This window comes from Pseudophryne corroboree, chromosome 7 (genome assembly GCF_028390025.1).
Source record: "Pseudophryne corroboree isolate aPseCor3 chromosome 7, aPseCor3.hap2, whole genome shotgun sequence".
NCBI lineage: Eukaryota > Metazoa > Chordata > Amphibia > Anura > Myobatrachidae > Pseudophryne > Pseudophryne corroboree.
In genome coordinates this window covers 119,787,670-119,806,408 of record NC_086450.1, presented here as the reverse complement: position 1 = coordinate 119,806,408, position 18,739 = coordinate 119,787,670, and the positions used below count along the sequence as shown (strand labels likewise).

The 18,739-nt window shown below is 43.5% G+C and overlaps 1 long non-coding RNA gene and 1 pseudogene across 1 annotated transcript in view; one reads left to right on the top strand and one right to left on the bottom strand.

Moving 5' to 3' along the window:
* The first annotated feature begins 2,284 nt into the window (after positions 1-2,284).
* Positions 2,285-18,739, top strand: part of LOC134943441 (uncharacterized) — a 62,030-nt gene continuing 45,575 nt past the window's right edge. Inside the window, exons 1-2 of the long non-coding RNA XR_010181534.1 lie at positions 2,285-2,447; positions 9,985-10,019. This is a non-coding gene — a long non-coding RNA (uncharacterized LOC134943441). The remainder of the gene's footprint in view (positions 2,448-9,984; positions 10,020-18,739) is intronic.
* Positions 7,846-7,964, bottom strand: LOC134946108 (5S ribosomal RNA; annotated as a pseudogene).

Sequence of the window (18,739 nt, the reverse complement as noted above, 5' to 3'; positions counted from 1 at the left end):
TAATGTAACACACAGTGGAGTAATAAACTGAGTGTATTTACCCTTGAGAAACTCACTCGGACAAACTTGGCCTTCTCTAAACTCCTGCAGTCATCTGGGTACTTGAAATCCCAACAGGGGGAGAGAAGACTGTTCCCCACTCTCCCCTACCCCCTAACCCTCCCTTCCCCGCAGTCTAACTCTTGCCCCTTAGTGCTGAAACCTAACTATCCCCACCCCCTAACTCTAATCCCCCCCACCACAGCCTAACCCTAACCTCCCCCCCACAGTCTAACCCTAACACCCCCCCATCCCCCACGGGGAAGTGCCTTAACCTAACCTCCCCAGCCTTAACACTAACCTACCCACTATACGGTCGGGATGCCGGCTGACGAGATTCCAGTGTTGGTCTCCTGACCCTGTCAGGATTCCAGTGTCGGCATTCTGATGTCTGTTGGGACTCCGGCGTTGGCATACCTACTGCCGGGATCCTGACAGCCAGCATCTTGACCGCATCCCGACTACACAGTGACAGTAAATAGCACACCACTGAATTTCTACTGTAATTACTCTCATATTAATCATCTCCTGGTGACTTTCTTTATACGATGAGAACCATTTAATTAATGTTCTAAAATCCTTTCCACAAATATATAAAAAAAATAGCAAATCCTGGAACAACCTAATACATTTCAAATAAATAGTGTGACAAGAACACTGGAATAGTGTTTGAGGGCAGGTATGTTTGTCTAAGGTTCTTGTCTTACATGTTTTAGAAAATGAAAACTTCTAGGAAAATGTTTTGTTTTGTTTTGTTAGAACCTTTTCAGTTTGCTGGAAAAGCTGGATAAGGTCCCTGAGAGAAAGAGTGGGCAAGTTCCAGACATTGGGCCCAGTTCGGATCTTTGGCCTCACAGAGGGCTAATCAGGGCTTTCAGCTGTGCAAGAGCCTTATAGGGCTGCTAGCCTGATTAGTGTGTGCAGACTGCCTGAGGAGACTGGAGAATCTCTGTGAGAGAAACACGCTTCCTTATACAAGTGAGCCATACAGTGTTGACTGGAAAACGTTGTGTTTTTGTTTAGAGACAGTTAGGAGCGTCTTGTGTTTAATTAGTGCTGGACAGACAAGGTATTTTCTTTTGATGTTTGTTTTATTTTCTGTTTAATAAAACTGGTTGCGGCCAGTTGCACCACAAACTGTACTTGTACGATTTCTCAGCTGCTGCTTGCAGCCATCTACTCTAGGAAACGGCACCCTGTCCCCCTACAGTGTTACAATAGGCTACTTTCTCCGTATTCCAATACATAGATATCTAAATTTTATGTAAACCACAATAGTGACATAAAGGTTTCATTGCAATATCTATATGTTGGTGTCAATCATGGAGGGTGCACTCATCTTACGTTGCGGCTGTTTTTGCAGTTACCGTGTACAGGCCCATGCCCTGATTTCTGATAATGCTCCACAGGTGAGCATCTGTTACATCGTGGTAACTATAAATACTTCTCCAGACCATTTCTCGACAAAGTAATATTTATTACTGTTCTCTAAGGGAAGGACTATGCTCTGCAGTAACTTCCACACTAGGCCTTTGCTGTAACGGATTGCTACTATAATCTTATGGAAAGGTTTCATAGATAAGTTTACTTTGACAATTTTTCAGCAGATAGAGCAGGTATTACTGGTGCTGTAATCATGGTTCTGTACAGCAGTGGCTGTAGGAGGGTGTAATGGCTGACTGCAGTAATACAACTGAGTGACAGATACAGTTGCCCTAGCTTCACTAATTAGGCTGCCTCTAAGAGCAGTGTTCTCCACTTAACAAAGGGGCTTGACTGGACAGTTTTGCTGCATAAATAGCCGCTTTGTAATATATGCCCTCCTCTCAATACGTCACTTCTTTCCTTGGGAATAGACTGCAGACTGCTGGCAAAACAGTTCTTCCAGTGGAAGTCGCTCTGGGCAAATATTAGGTTTATACAATGTTCTTCAAACTCACACCCCTATTTCAGACCCTTGTCACTCTCTTTCTCTTTCTCTGGAGAAACCACATTCCACTTGGGGCTGGTTTATCTGTCTCTCCAGTTTTCTCCCCTCACTCAACCTTAGTTGCCCCTCTCTGTGTTGCTCCTACTCACTGAATCTCACCTCCACTTCATTCCTCCCGCTTCCACTCAGCACTTCTCTAGACTATCACCAGCGCTTGTTGCAGCACTTCTTCTCCTCATACTTCCCTCAGACCAACTGCCTTTCACCAACTGCACCTCAGCAACTGCCTTACCTCCTCTATAAACTGTCCCCAGCCTCCTACTGCCCTCTCATGGGACCTCTCTCTTCTTGTGCATGTGCAGTATCAGGGTATTACAATAGGAGGGCCTGATGTAGGACTAAGCTGGACTACAGTATCTTTGCCCCATGATATGTGCAAATAGGAACTTTAGCTTTGTAAAGCTAGAAGTAGGTGAAGGTCAGTAAATGTACAGTAAATAAGTATATCTTTGTACCAATTATTTGCCTGCTTTAGAGCTGCATTTAAGTACACACTACTTGCATTTATATTTCAAAGTGTCTGGTGCTTGGAGATACAGATCAGGGGCATGAATATACAGGCAAAGGATATTACTCAGAGTTGGTATCAAAAACTGCTACGAATAATATTGCATGCTTGGGTTCGCCCAACACAGGGCAAGGCCGCCCAGCATGTGTAGCACTGCCCAGCAATGTGATCGCAATTCAATTGACCATATGCAGCCAGGCTGCTTATGCAGGCACACCACCGCCATGTTTCCTATCGCAGGAAACAGAGGCAACGTCATCCGGCCACTCCGATTATGGCCATGACATGCCTGCGTTTTCTACTCCACTCCCCCGTGAACGCCCATCACCTGTCAATCACTATGCAATCTCATCCTTCTGATCTGTGTTTTCACAGCAGCAGTGACTGCTGCTGAATGAGGGCCATAGTATTATGGGCCTAATTCAGACCTGATCGCTAGGGTGCGTCTTTTGCATCCCTGCGATCAGGTAGTCGACGCCTTTTGGGGAGGGGTAGTCGCTGTGCAGGGGTGCGATTGCATGTGCAGAGAGCTGCACAAACCTCTGCACACAGAAGTTTGAGCAGTCTCTGCACAGCTCAGGACTTGCTCTTCCAGTGCGATCATCCGGCCTGAAGCTGACGTCAGGAACCCTCCCTTCCACCGGCTGAACACGCCTGCATTTTTCCAGACACTCCCTGGAAACGGTCAGGTAATACCCACAAATGACCTCTGTCTGTCAATCTTCTTGCGATCGCCGGTGCGATCGCTTTCTTCGTTAATCCCGTTGCTGTCCAGCAATCCCCATCGCCGGTGGGGCAACGCGCCTGCGCATTGCGGATCATACGCATGTGCAGTTCTGACCTGATCGCAGCGCTGCAAAAAAAGTTATTGTGCGATCAGGTTTGAATGGCACCCTCAGTTCTAACATACTGTATAAAACTGCTGAGTAGAGAGAGTAGAGGTGACAGGATGTTGGTGCAGGTAGAGGTAAGTCCCATTAGCAGTGAAACACTTATAGTGGAAATGTTCTTTTCATTCCTCAAGATTTGCATTACTATATAGTGTAGATCAGTGGTTCCAACCGAGGCCGTTAAGTAGTCCCAACAGTTCATATTTTCCAGGTCTCCTCACACGAGTGCAAGTGAAATAATTAGCTCCACCTGTGGGTCTTTTAAAATGTGTCAGTGAGTAATGAATACACCTGTTCAACTGCTGGGTGACCTGGAAAACACGTACTGTTGAGGTTACTTGAGGAACGAGGTTGGGAACCACTGGTGTAAATCAATGTATCCCAGTCAGGACCATGGACAGCACCAGCAAAGAAGCAACTGTAAAATCTAGTATATAGAGAAATCTAGCCTGGCCAATATAATTCCCAGTTTAACTATTCTAAAAGGAAATATACTGATATGTGTTAATCCCTGACCAATGAAGGTAAAAGAAAAGTTGGGCACATTATGTACCAAAACATAAATAGAAGAATGCAAAGTCTGTATAATACAGCATTCACTAGGATACAACCTGTACTACACAGCTGTCACTATGATGATGTATTGTATTGTATTCACTAGGATACTCCCCATATTTTACAGCAATCAATAGGATGCTTTCTGTATTGTACGGTAGTCACAAAAATGCAATTTTGTATATTGATCATTAGAATACTATCTGTATCGCATGGCAGTTACTGGGATGTTTTCTTTGTTGTAGATTGATCTCTGGAATGTTCACTCTGTTGTGAAGAACATGATGACATGTACTCTTTCGACATAATGTACATGTTGACATTATGTAGTCGTTTTACTGTATGTCAGCATTCTAACCTCTGACATAACAAATATACCCCATTAAATTTAAAATGCCTGCTACTGTGACTATATCCACCATTGTGTGTATTGCACAGAGCTGTAACTAGACTTTTTGGTGCCCTGTGCTAGAGAGATAATTGCTCTCCCCACACATTTTTTCTTAATAGGGCCTTGTACGGAAGTGTCATGACAAGACTGATCCCAGGGAAAGACCACATACAGATGTGTCCACATACATCTTTGCTATATCCCGCCATGTATGGTATGGTTTTGCATGCCATAGACTCAGAGATTTAGCCATGGCTTGTGATTTTTCTTAAGTTGCTTCATTAATATGTTACTTTATACATATTCTATTATGGCAAACAAAACTTTTAAAATCCATCCACTCGCTACTCATGAAAAACAGCTTAGCCGTGTTTTGCATGTTGTGCCAAATTGAGCAAAAAAGCAAAGATGTCAGTGGACACACCTTTATATATATATATGTATGTATGTATATATATATATATATATATATATATATATATATATATATATATATATATATATATATATTATACACTGCTCAAAAAAATAAAGGGAACACTTAAACAACACAATGTAACTCCAAGTCAATCACACTTCTGTGAAATCAAACTGTCCACTTAGGAAGCAACACTGATTGACAATCAATTGCACATGCTGTTGTGCAAATGGAATAGACAACAGGTGGAAATTATAGGCAATTAGCAAGACACCCCCAATAAAGGAGTTGTTCTGCAGGTGGTGACCACAGACCACTTCTCAGCTCCTATGCTTTCTGGCTGATGTTTTGGTCACTTTTGAAAGCTGGCTGTGTTTTCACTCTAGTGGTAGCATGAGACGGAGTCTACAACCCACACAAGTGGCTCAGGTAGTGCAGCTCATCCAGGATGGCACATCAATGCGAGCTGTGGCAAGAAGGTTTGATGTGTCTGTCAGCGTAGTGTCCAGAGCATGGAGGCGCTACCAGGAGACAGGCCAGTACATCAGGAGACGTGGAAGAGGCCGCAGAAGGGCAACAACCTAGCAGCAGGACCGCTACCTCCGCCTTTGTGCAAGGAGGAACAGGAGGAGCACTGCCAGAGCCCTGCAAAATGATCTCCAGCAAGCCACAAATGTGCATGTGTCTACTCAAATGATCAGAAACAGACTTCATGAGGGTGGTATGAGGGCCCGACATCCACAGGTGGGGGTTGTGCTTACAGCCCAACACCGTGCAGGACGTTTGGCATTTGCCAGAGAACACCAAGATTGGCCAATTCGCCACTGGCGCCCTGTACTCTTCACAGATGAAAGCAGGTTCTCACTGAGCACATGTGACAGACGTGACAGAGTCTGGAGATGCCAAGGAGAACGTTCTGCTGCCTGCAACATCCTCCAGCATGACCGGTTTGGCAGTGGGTCAGAAATGGTGTGGGGTGGCATTTCTTTGGAGGCCGCACAGCCTGGAGTGTGTCAGCAGTTCCTGCAAGACGAAGGCATTGATGCTATGGACTGGCCCACCCGTTCCCCAGACCTGAATCCAATTGAGCACATCTGGGACATCATGTCTCGCTCCATCCACCAATGCCACTTTGCACCACAGACTGTCCAGGAGTTGGCAGATGCTTTAGTCCAGGTCTGGGAGGAAATCCCTCAGAAGACCATCTGCCACCTCATCAGGAGCATGCTCAGGCGTGGTAGTGAGGTCATACAGGCATGTGGAGGCCACACACACTACTGAGCCTCATTTTGACTTGTTTTAAGGACATTACATCGAAGTTGGATCAGCCAGAAGTGTGTTTTTCCACTTTAATTTTGAGTGTGACTCCAAATCCAGACCTCCATGGGTTAATAAATTTGATTTCCATTGATAATTTTTGTGTGATTTTGTTGTCAGCACATTCAACTATGTAAAGAACAAAGTATTTAATAAGAATATTTCATTCATTCAGATCTAGGATGTGTTGTTTAAGTGTTCCCTTTATTTTTTTGAGCAGTGTGTGTGTGTATATATATATATATATATATAAGTGTGTGTGTGTACTAAGGAAGCGATCAGTGCCAAAGATGCAGTACCCATAAAAAAACACTAGTATTTGGACCACACAATAAAATAACTATTGTCTCTAAGTGTACACTCCCTTGATGTAAAAGGGTGTCAGCTCTAACCTTAAGTAGACTAAGCACTGGTATAAGTGCTTAAGGGATAAAACTTGGAAAAATAGAATAAGGTAATTAGGCGACCAATGGTGTTAAAGGTATTAGGAGACTTAAAACATTGTAAATATAAAAATTTATTGTAGAACGCAGCACTAAAAACAGAGTATCACTAGGCAAAAAATAGGCTGTGCAGATTGACATGCACCTAAAAACATACTATAAAATTCAAAAGAAAAAAAAAATCTTTTTGATAGAAATAGAAAAAGATAACAATAAAAAATGTGAATAAAAAGTAAAACATGTAAAAATACAAAAATAGGTTTTAAAAGTATAAGAGATCAATATCTTAGCTTTTGAGGATAAGTTTAGATCAAGTAGCACCCAACGCGTTTCGTCCTATCTGGACTTCATCAAGGGGTAGTTTAATCAGTGAGACAGACCATGTATATATACCTAATCTAAAGGGGAATTGATGTCTACATCACTTCCTGTCACTAATTGATTGGGCAGTCAGTCATTATCAAAATGCTAATACATACAGAGTGACACAATACTATACTAACGTAGATAAAGAATAATGTTCAAACACAACAAAATTCACAATAAAAACTTAGTTTAGAGCATGAAAATGATCGTAGCCACGGACTTCCTGTCCGGGCCGTGCGTGACGTCACTTCCGCCCCACATCCGGTGTCCGCGATCCAGCTGTGAGCATGCACCCGCTCCGTGTGGCGGAATTTGATAGGTTTTAGTCTGTCCTAATCTCCTGTGTATGGTGGACATGTTTTAGAAGTCTCTTTGCTGCAGACAGTATTCAATGTAAACAAGGTGTCCCGGCAGCCATTTTACCTACGATGTTCGGCTTTTTATCATATCAGCTCACAGGTCCGTCAGTTATTTCACATGGAACAGAGAGATGTAAAAGGAGTGATCAGAGGCTATATTAACTATGTTTACTTGCAGTTAAAAAGAATTATAAGGCACTTTAAAGCCTGATAGAGATGCGCTTTATAGTACATCCAATATACTTATTGTGGCAGCAGTGCTGTTAAATATTAAACCATGGTACATATTAGTCATAGATAAATAAAAATACTGTACTTATGGTCTAGCAGAAAAAGGGGAATAAATGAAAAAGGAAAAATACTGAAGCGTACGACCTCAGTACTATAGGTATAGGTGCACAAATCCTTGCTCCCCCTTTGATCTGGGTGGCATAGATATTGAAGAAAAAGAGAGAAGTTTCATAGTGAGGAATAAATGTATATATACTCAAAAGGGTCATAAAGAGAGAATCATATACACATTGCCCGATTTAGAGGGATATGTCAAATGGATCCCCATGACACTCTTATATTTACAGCACCCGGTCTTCGAAGGAGGTCTCCCATCCCTGTACTGACCAGGCCCAACCCTGCTTAGTTTCTAAGATCGAATGGCGTTGGGCATACCCAGGGTGGTATGGTTGTAATGATGGTGCAGGATGACATATGATAACCACTGTGCCAGTGTGTCATATATAGCATAGCTTCTCCGTGAAAGTGGATCAACAAATTAGAAGGAAGAGAGAAAGCGAAATACATGACTGTTACATACCTATTAGAAAGGATTCATTATACATTATAGTAACTCCCTTACTCCTCTTCCAATTACAGCACACAGTCTCCCCTGGTGGTCTCCCATGAATTGAATTGTGTGTATGTACACAAACTATGTTTAGTGTACAAAGTTATTAAAATATTGGCTAAAATGACCATCAAGCTGTGTGTATAAGGTGTATATGAGACATAAATGCATTCTGTGCTTAGACTTGGGTCCCATCACCATGATATCTCATTATGGTATGCAATTATTCCAAAATACAGAAAAATCCAATATCCAAAATACCTCTGGTCCCAAGCATATTGGATATGGGATACTCAACCTGTAATTCGAATTTTAATAAACCTCCCCTAAGGGGATGAAAAGTGGGTTGACATAATGACGTCATTACTGATGCGTGGCTTGTGTTGCGTGAACAATAACGGCCAAATGGACAATCAGATAAAAATTTGGATTGCACCTTCAGTGTGTAGAATTTAATAAACTACAAAAATGGTCCTTTCACTTTTTACCGTATCTGCTATGGGTGCTGCTCGGGTAACGCCAAGAACCATGGATTGATATTTTCTTACATTAAGACATCTCAAATTTACAGCTCTATAGATTTATCAAATTTTTAACACTCATTTATATTTACAACCGTGAAAATCAGAAACTCCCATGGAAGAATGGGTAGAACAGCTAGTTATAATATATAATATAATATATTATATTATATATAAATAGTACACACAGATTTATAGACCACTGCAAGAATATGGATTTGGACACAAATCCTCTTTATACCACATTCACGCACTTAATTTGAGAGCTCATTGTTATTCAATTACAAAACCCTTTATTGAATACACATTTCAATATACTGCCATACCTAGGATTCAAACCTATAACCTGTTGAATTCTAATCAAACACCCTACTCATTGAGCTATTTCATCCTGCATAAAAACTATGAAATCTATATGAAGCTACTGGTACTTTGTATAAAAATAATCAGCATTGCAATTGAGCAGATCGATGTAGTGTGCAGACACACGTCCAATCTCTTGCAGCCACACACTACATAGATCTGCTCAGCAGCAATGCAAATCATTTTTTCACAAAGTACAAGGTAAGCTTCAAATAATTAGAATTCTGCATCTTAGAATTATCTACCTTTCTAAAAGGGGGGAAGCTGCAAGTGAAAGTAATTATAACAGATAATTGACAAGTGCCGCCAACAGAACCCCCTACCCTGCAGCGCTATTTGCGGTGACCCCTCCACACACACCTAGTTACGGCCCTTGTATTGCATTACACCCCTATCCCCAATGTGGCTAGAGATAATTTTCAACCCACCTATTTTTATATTGAACCAACCTATGGTTCCTTTGGATCCATTTACATGTGGCCACTTTCAGTTTTTTTTCCAGGGCCACTGTAAGTTCCCAATCCACCTCAAAAGACCAATTTCTACAAAATGCAGACCTCTGCTCAGTATAGGAGTGACATGCATGGGAGATTGCAAAGAAGTCAGCCAAACATTGTAGCAATATGGAGGGGAAGCCGCGGCTCTCACAGGTCTTTACGATCCATCAAAAAAAACCCTGGTGGTCAACACTAACTATATGTCAACATTTCAGTTTATTTCCTAAACTTTCGTCAAGTATAAATATAGCAAAATATAACCTGTTGGGTTACTTGAGAAAATGCAGTTGTATCCCGCCACTGTCAATCACATTACGACTGCATCCTTCCGGGATGTGGCCGCAATGTGTAAGGTCACGCAGGCGCAATGTGGCCGCTGCACATGCACAGTTTACCAATCCAAGCAAACTGCTTCTGCAAGTCTGAATAAGTCCCTATGATTTAAACATGTTCGTTACAATTTTAATTGGTGGATTCTTCCAACAGGAGCATTTATGAAAAAGGAAAGAAAAGAAAAAAAGGTAAAAATTTAGACATCTGCTCATCTGAGCCCATATCATTCACATAATAAACAATAATAACATTTTAAAATGATGTTATTCTGTTTAATTAATAATGGTTCTTCACTGAGAAGGGTGGTAGAATTCATTTAGAATGGAAATGTAAGTCTAGCTTTCTTGCTGCGTTTAACAGAAACCTATTTTGTATATCTATTATTATAAAACTGACCCACAATACAGAATTAGGTTGTCACATTTGTATGATGACCTGATTGCAGCTGTGGTGTGCATGTCACACCTAACACGCTTGGCATTCCCACTGTGTGCGTCAAGCTCATTAGGTGTAACCTGCACATGTGTGCTGCAGCAACAGGACAGGAGAGGAATGGGAGGGGGTAAGCATAAATGGGATTTGAGGTGGTGGAGCAGCACAAACAGCATGTTTTAGCAAACTGCACTTGCATAGAATATCTCCGGGTGATTCTGATTCAGATGTTTGTTGATACACAAGAATGGCAAGTTGCCCAGATTGATTTATTAGTCCATTGGAGGCACTTGCAAGGGAGGAGTGAATCTAAATAACCAATTGCCACACTTCTCCTTTTTTCCATGGCAAGTTCTGTTGTGCTTAATATACAGACTCAATCATATACAAGTGTTGCATATAATATTAATCAGCACGGTCTCCCAGTGCTTCCTAGTCACATCACATTGACGCTAAGAAGCATTTTCCATAAAGTAAAGATGCCTCATGCTAGCAGATTTGCACAGAACCTGTCAGGTCACTCATGCCAGGCATCTCCTGCTGCATGGCGTATTAAGGTTAGATGTTAGAGGACACATTTGTATCTGTACATCTTCCCTCTCCATCCTCCATTGAGAATGGACATACACCTGAGTGCCACACTGCTCCTGAGACTAATACAGCAGAGGTACCTTAAATACTACTGTGTTATAACTGGCTGGTTAAGTTATCTGTTGTGTGAACTGACCTGTGACACACACCACTGACACCTATCAGCACCACAGGGCTAGTTTGGGATCCTATAAGTAAGAAGACTTAAAGAATTCCAACCAAAATGATGTACATAAAGTCATGGGGACCATCATTCATGGGAAAGTGACAGCGCATGAAATGTGGGTGGCTTTGCAGATGTCTTAAGAAGACAAGTCCTTAATGAGAAGAATCAACCTGAGGTGCACTCTGTACGGCAGTAAACTAATTGCATTCAAAAATATGGATGAATTTAATGATAGGAATCTGTCTATCTCTCGCAAAATTTCATCATTAAGTATCCAAGTAGATAAGGAGGTTGGAATGGTGATGCTGCAAAACATTACACTAAAGTATGATTATCTAGTAGTAGCTTTGGAGTCATGTGCTGCCAAGCTATCAACTGCAATTGTCTTGGCCAAGCTACTGCAGTTTAAAGAGTGCTTAACTTGAGAATGATGCTGAGAATTCTATTCCGATATCAAAGGGTTTAAAACCAAAAAACCCAAGTTCAAGAGCTTGAAATGTTACAAGGTCTGACACAAGGCCTAAGAATGCAGAACAAGTGAACCAAGTGGTACTTCATCATGCATGCATGACAGAAAGAATAAGTTAGCATTAAATGTAGCCGACAGTTACCGCAAAGATCGCTGGCACATGGACTCAGAAACCATGAGGCACTTCAGCTGTAATGAAACTTGGTTCAAGTCATTAAAGCTGTGTGTTCCTGTAAACATCAATAGCATATAAAGGCCTAATTCAGACCTGACCGCAGCAGCAAAATGTTTCCTTAATGTGCAGGGGGGCAGATATACCATGTGCAGGGAGAATTAGATTTGGGTGGGTTATATTGTATCTGTGCAGAGAAAATACTGGCTGCTTTATTTTTCACTGCAATTTAGATTTCAGTTTGAACACTCCCCACCAAAATCTAACTCTCTCTGCACATGTTATATCTGCCCCACCTGCACTGCACATATTTTTGCCAATTAGAGAAAACATTTGCTGCTGCGATCAGGTCTGAATTAGGCCCAAAGGACCTTATGCAGCTGCAGCTACAGTTTTACTATTTTAGCAAAACTGCAACTGGCTGCAATCGGATGCTGGGGGCCGCACAGCACAGGACAAGAACGCCCATCATGCAAATTCCCGGCAGTGATGTGATCGTAACGCAATTGCGATCACATCAAAGATTTGTGACTGCCCCCCTGCCTCCGCAGCCATGAATCTTTTCTGGTCACAGTGGCCGCTTGTGATGTCACACTGCTCGGCCGCTTGTGATGTCATGCTGCTGTCACAAACCTGCCCCCATTTTTATGACATGCCCACCCAATGCCGCGTTACCACCCCCACAACACTGTGTCGTCGGCAAGGACAGCCCCGCGAACGACCTTTGTCAATCAGGCAGAGGCATTTGCATAAGTGAGAAGTGATCGCATTTCACTGTGTGCACACATGCAGAAAGGCTGCCGCGTGTGCGCTGATGCGATCCATACTGAATACGGCCCAAAGTCCTAAATGCCATGAAAGTCAGGACAATTACTGTGTGCTTAAGGATCAAGGGCAAAACAGCTGTCAAATACATTGAAGATGTACTGTTTGCAATCAGTGTACTGGAAAAGTGTATTGTGAACAAAAAAATAGGGACTATAAATGTAGTGGCAAACCAAAACCAGCAACTGTACAGCCCAGACACTGATGAGTATTGTGCAATGGTGGCTTCTGATCTCCAGCCAGTTCATGCAACTGTGGAAGGGATGGATTGGCTATTGAATTTTCCGTGAAGATTCTATGGAGGCTGATGCATCAGTGAGGCTGCCTGTCTACCATGTGATTTTTTTCCCCTGCCATACAGTCTTCCATGACAGGCAGCCGGGCCGTACTGTGTAAAATGACAGGTGGCCAGCGACAGTATGAAGTATATGGCCTGGCAGATAATTACTCATGGGGCTGAGTGGCTGGGATGACTGAAGAGGGTGACGGTGGGCGGAACTAAGCAGGTAAGACAGTGTATTTTACATCAGCCACCTGGTCTGAGAAGCTGGAGGGACCAACGAGCTGGAGACAGGTGAAGAGGGGATTTGGATTAATCTGAAGACAGGGAGAACAGTATACTGGGCCGATCAGAGGGGTACAGCTAGAGCTGATGATCGTGGCAGCAGCCTAATTCTCACTCACAGGCAGATGTCTGCCTGAGTTTGTAAGAAGCAACTCGGTGCTGGGATCATCAACACCAGTAGGCCCCTCTGTCAGGCATTGATCATTAGATTCAGGTTTTAGATGGGGCATGTGTGCCCCTCTCCACCACTCTATCAGGGGACTACAGTCTCCCCTCTCTGTACGAGCTCAGCTACCTCCCCTAAGACTTCCCTACAAATCCAGGGGCCACTTCTCTCTGCTCATCCTTCTGGACCTCTCTGCTGCCTTTGACACCGTAGATCATCCTCTCCTCCTCGGCACACTCCAAAACGCTGGCCTCTCTAGCAATGTCCTTGACTGGTTTTCTTCTTACCTCCCTAACCGCTCCTTCTCTGTGTCTGCCTCAAGCACCACCTCACACCCTTCCATCCTTCCTGTTGGTGTCCCTCAGGGTTCTGTCCTTGGACCCCTTCTGTTCTCCCTGTATACCTCTTCCCTGGGTGCGCTCATTAACTCATTTGGCCTTCAATACCACCTCTATGCTGATGACACACAACTCTACCTCTCATCTCCTGATCTGTCCCCCTCTGTCCTCTCTCAGGTTTCCAGCTGCCTCTCTGCAATCTCCTCCTGGATGTCTGAACGCTCTCTAAAGCTCAACATGGACAAAACGGAACTCATCATCTTCCCCCCATCCAGAGCAACACCCCCGACCAATATCTCCATCATTGTTGACAACACCACCATCTCCCCCGTTCCCCAACTCCGCTGCCTGGGCGTCACTCTTGAGTCCTCCCTCTCCTTTGCACCCCACATCCAAGCTCTGGCACAATCCTGTCGTTTTCAGCTACGCAACATTGCTCGTATCAGGCCATATCTCTCCCAGAGTGCAACTAAACTCATCATCCACTCACTGGTCATCTCACGACTTGATTACTGCAATGTCCTCCTCACTGGCCTCGCTTGCTCCCATCTTGCTCCCCTCCAATCTGTCCTGAACTCCACAGCTAGGCTTAGCTTCCTCTCCCGCCGCACCACATCTGCCACTCCCCTTCAACAAAATCTACACTGGCTCCCATTCCCCTACAGAATCCTCTTCAAACTCCTCGCCCTCACATACAAGGCCATCTCTAATTCCACTGCTCCCTACATCTCCAACCTCCTTTCCCTTCATACTCCCTCCCGCCCCCTACGGTCGACTAATGACCGTCGCCTCTCCACCGCCCTGGTCACTGCTTCCCATGCACGAGTTCAGGATTTTGCACGTGCTGCATTCCTTCAGTGGAACGCACTCCCCCGCTCCATTAGACTCTCCCCAACCTTGCAAAGCTTCAAACGGGCTCTAAAAACCCACCTATTCATCAAAGCGTACCCTTCTAATGCATAACCCAGAGCTGAAGCCGCGCCTCCACCCCCTGCCTCATGCCGTGAACATCTCAGCTTTGCTTGCATACTGCCATCAGGCTACCTCCCGCTTGCCTGCACCTCTTGTCATCTGTCTGTCGCCCCTCCCCAATAGATTGTTAGCTCTTCAGAGCAGGGCCCTCTTTCCTCTTGTTATCTAAGCCCTCGTCTCAACACATTTCACTCACAGCTCTCCCCTACTCAACGACCATTTTTATCCTGCTAGTAAAGGCTCATCTCCATCTATGACCACCAGCCTCTAGTAGTACGATGATCACTCCCTTAATACTTACATCTTAGCTGTACTATGTCTTGAGAATGTGTGGTGCTCTGTTACCTGTACTCTATTTTTGTTATTTATTTACTGTAATGCAATGTTTTGTCCCCTGTACTGTCCTTTGTACGGCGCTGCGAAACACATGTGGCACCTTATAAATAAAATGTAATAATAATAATAAAAGTGTACAACATGTTGCCCCTCCCCCAGGTCTCCTACTGCTCCTCCCTTCTACCTCTGCTACCATAGCATACCCTCCAACATTACCCATTCCATTAGGTACAAAATGCTCTGTTCCTGGACTTCCTTACCAGTAGCAGTTACAGAGGTGGGGCTGCAGCACAGTCCAAAATTCACCTAGGGGAGTCACCCCTACTGCCACCCCAAACACTGCCAAACATCACCGGCCAGGACTCAGTGGCAGTTGGTGTGGCTCAATTATTTGAATTTTGAACTGCGCTGCAGCCTCACCTCTGTAACTACCACTGGCAAAGAAGTCCAGGAACAGAGCATTTTGTACCTAATGGAGCGTGTCATGTTGGAGGGTATGCCATAGGCTGGGCCAGGGTTACACAGAGGGAGGCACTCAGAATTTCCCCAGCTGTGCTTGGCCATCCTCCCCATGTGTGCCTCTACCCCCCCACTAGCATCACGTGTGCCTCTGAAACCTCTATCAGCTGCCTGTGTCTCTGCCATCCCTCCCTGTGTGCCTCTGCCAATCCCCCTTTATGTGCCTCAGCCCCCTTTCTCATGGGGTGTGGATTGTTGGGTCGACAGTAACTAGGTTGACAGTCATTAGGTCGACCACTTTTGGTCGACAGTGACTAGGTCGACACCTGAAAAAGGTTGACATGGTCATTAAGTCAACATGGGAAATGGTCGACATGGGAAAGGGTTGACATGAGGTTTTTTTTTTAAATGGTGTCACTTTCTTCATAAAGTGACAGGGAACCCCAATTAGTACACTATGTCCCCTCACATGGCTCGCTTTACTCGCCATGTTTCGGGCAAGGTGCTCTATTACTACTGAGCTCGGCACAGGTTACTATTCCCAATCATAGTCCACGTGGATCACAAAGAATGAAAAAGTTAAAAATATGAAAAATAAAATGTGAAAAAGTCATGTCAACCTTTTCATGTGTTGACCTTTGCTAGCAGCTTTATTTTCTTCTTCTGAAACCAACTGAGAGTGTCCTTGGCTGTGTGTTTGGGATAATTGTCTTGCTGAAATGCCCACCCTCATTTAATCTTCAGCATCTTGGTAGAAGGCAGCAGATTTTTATCAAGAATGTCTCGGCACATTTTTCCATTAATCTTTCCTTCAATCATATGAAGTATGCCAGTACCGAATGCTGAAAAACAGCCCCACACCATGATGTTTCCACCTCCAAACTTAACTGTTGGTATGGTGTTTTTGGGGTGATGTACAGTGATGTTTCTTCTCCAAACATGGTGTGTATTATGGCATCCAAATAGTTAAATTTTGGTCTCATCTGACCAGACTATATTCTCCCAGTATTTCATCGGCTTGTCCAAATGTTGTGCAGCAAACTTTAAACGAGCTTCAACATGCTTTTTCTTCAGCAACTGAGTCTTGCGTGGTGAGCATGCATACAGGCCATGGTGGTTGAGTGCATTACTTATTGTATTGTTTTTCTTTGAAACAATTGTTCTGCTAATTCCAGGTCTTTCTGAAGCTCTCCACAAGTGGTCCTTGACTCTTGGACAACTCTTCTGACAATTATTTTCACTCCACTTTCATAAAGCACCTGGTTGTGGCCAGTTTATGGTGAAATGTTCTTTCCACTTCCGGATTATGGCCCCAACAGTGATCACTGGAACATTCAGAAGTTTAGAAAGCCTTTTGTAACCAATGCCATCAGTATGTTTTGCAACAATAAGGCTGTGAAGGTCTTGAGAGGGCTCTTTGCTTTTACCCATCATGAGATGTTTCTTGTCTTTTTGTAGGCCAACAGATGGGACTGAACCAGCTTATATTAATTTGCACTGACAAGGGGCAGGATTGATTTCTAATTATTGATAGATTTTAGCTGGTGTCTTGGCTTTCCATGCCTTTTTACACTTTCCTTTCTTCATGTGTTCAATACTTTTTCTCTGTGTCATTTCACAATATTACACATAACTTAATTTATGGACATCTACTGTATGGTGTGATATCTTTGCATGGGTTGTGGCTGACATTTGGTGAAAATTTCATTACAATAGCCCCATTACAAATATATTTACTGAGAAAAATTTTGAGTGTTCAATACTTATTTTACCATCTGTATAAATATACATACAATAGAGATGTTTGCCATACTGTATGTGAAGGCCTGATTGCATGTGTGGAGGTCTGAGAGACATGCATAGGTACATTTGTTTGGTAAATGGCCAGCTTTAGCCTTGCCTATTACCAACATATCCAGGTATAGTGAAATACTGATCCTGCCTACTTTGTTGTTGGTTCCGCCTACAGTTGATTTGGTGAAACCCATGTGAAGACACATCCAGAAATTATTCCAGGGCCACTTTTAGTTCCCAAACCATCAATGGCTGTGGAATAGGAGATTGGTTCTGCTAGGGTAAAGCAATGTACAGAAGCTTCTAGATGGCATGGTGCTGGGGATGTCCGTGGACAACCCAGAGAGACCAAAATGTGAAAGTTGTGTGAAGGGCAAGCAAACACATTGTCCCTTTCCAGAGTCCACATCCAGAACTAATGCACCATTGGAACTAGTGCACATTGGAGGTGATTCAGATGTGAATGGAAAGTGCATCACTGCTGCTTACTTGGAAGCAGAAAGGCTAAGATATGGTAATGCAGAAGGAGGTATCTGGTATAAGTAGTTGCTTCTTGCATGCATATGTGATCCAGTGCAGCATCCAAGGACACAGCATTGGATCACCTGCGACACCATCAGCCAGTTGAGTAATCCATGAAGTTATGCAGACTGGCTGCCCCAGCTCTGTCACTGAGGCCAGGAAATCTCCACTGGAAGATGGAGATGCTGACTTCGGTACTCCCACAAAATGAAGATGACACACCTCGGTTATATGAAATTGAGGCCATTAACATCCCCCACCTGCCCCCAAATGGCTGCAGAATGTTAATCTCCTAATGTCTGCAGCCTTACTATGTCCGAGGATCCAGGACACATACTACACATGTACAGTATGGGTAGAGTGAATGCGCAATGTACTGAACATCGGTACATTACATACTTTGTGCAACTGCAACTGGACATGTGTGGACCGATGGAGGTGGAGTCAGTGAGTGGAAACCACTACTTTATAACACTCATAGCTGTTACTACAAAGATGATGCATTTATACACCCTGAAAGCTAAAAGTAAACCAGTAAAATTGCAGAACACAAGAGTTTGGTGGAAACTCAAAGAGGCCTAAAAATAAAAGTGCTAAGGTCTGACAAAGAAGAGTTGCATCCAACACCAGCTAATGATTGCATACACACCTGAACAGAATGGCATGAGTGAAAGGGCAAACAGAATAATCGTTGAGGAAGTATGGACTATGCTAAGTGATGCGCAAGGGCATGAGATTTTGAGCAGAGGCAGTCCTAACTGCAGTGTATTTCAATAGTGGAACTCCTACAGTGGCAGTCAAAGGTAAATCACCATTGGAGGTGGGTCCACTAAAAAGCCAAGTGTCAAACATCTCCAGGTCTCTGGATGTAGGGCATATGCCCAGGTCCCTAAAGAAAGGAGACCCAAGTTAGATTCCAAGTCCATCTCATGTACCATGCTTGAATATTGTCAAAAGAACAAAAGATACAGATTACAAAAGCTTATAAAGTAAAGTGATGTAGTATTTTACGAAACAGCTTCAAGCAAAGACAAGTTAGGTACTACAACACCATAAGTGATTCTAGATATGCCAACAGCTGGAAGCATGTTAGAAACTGAG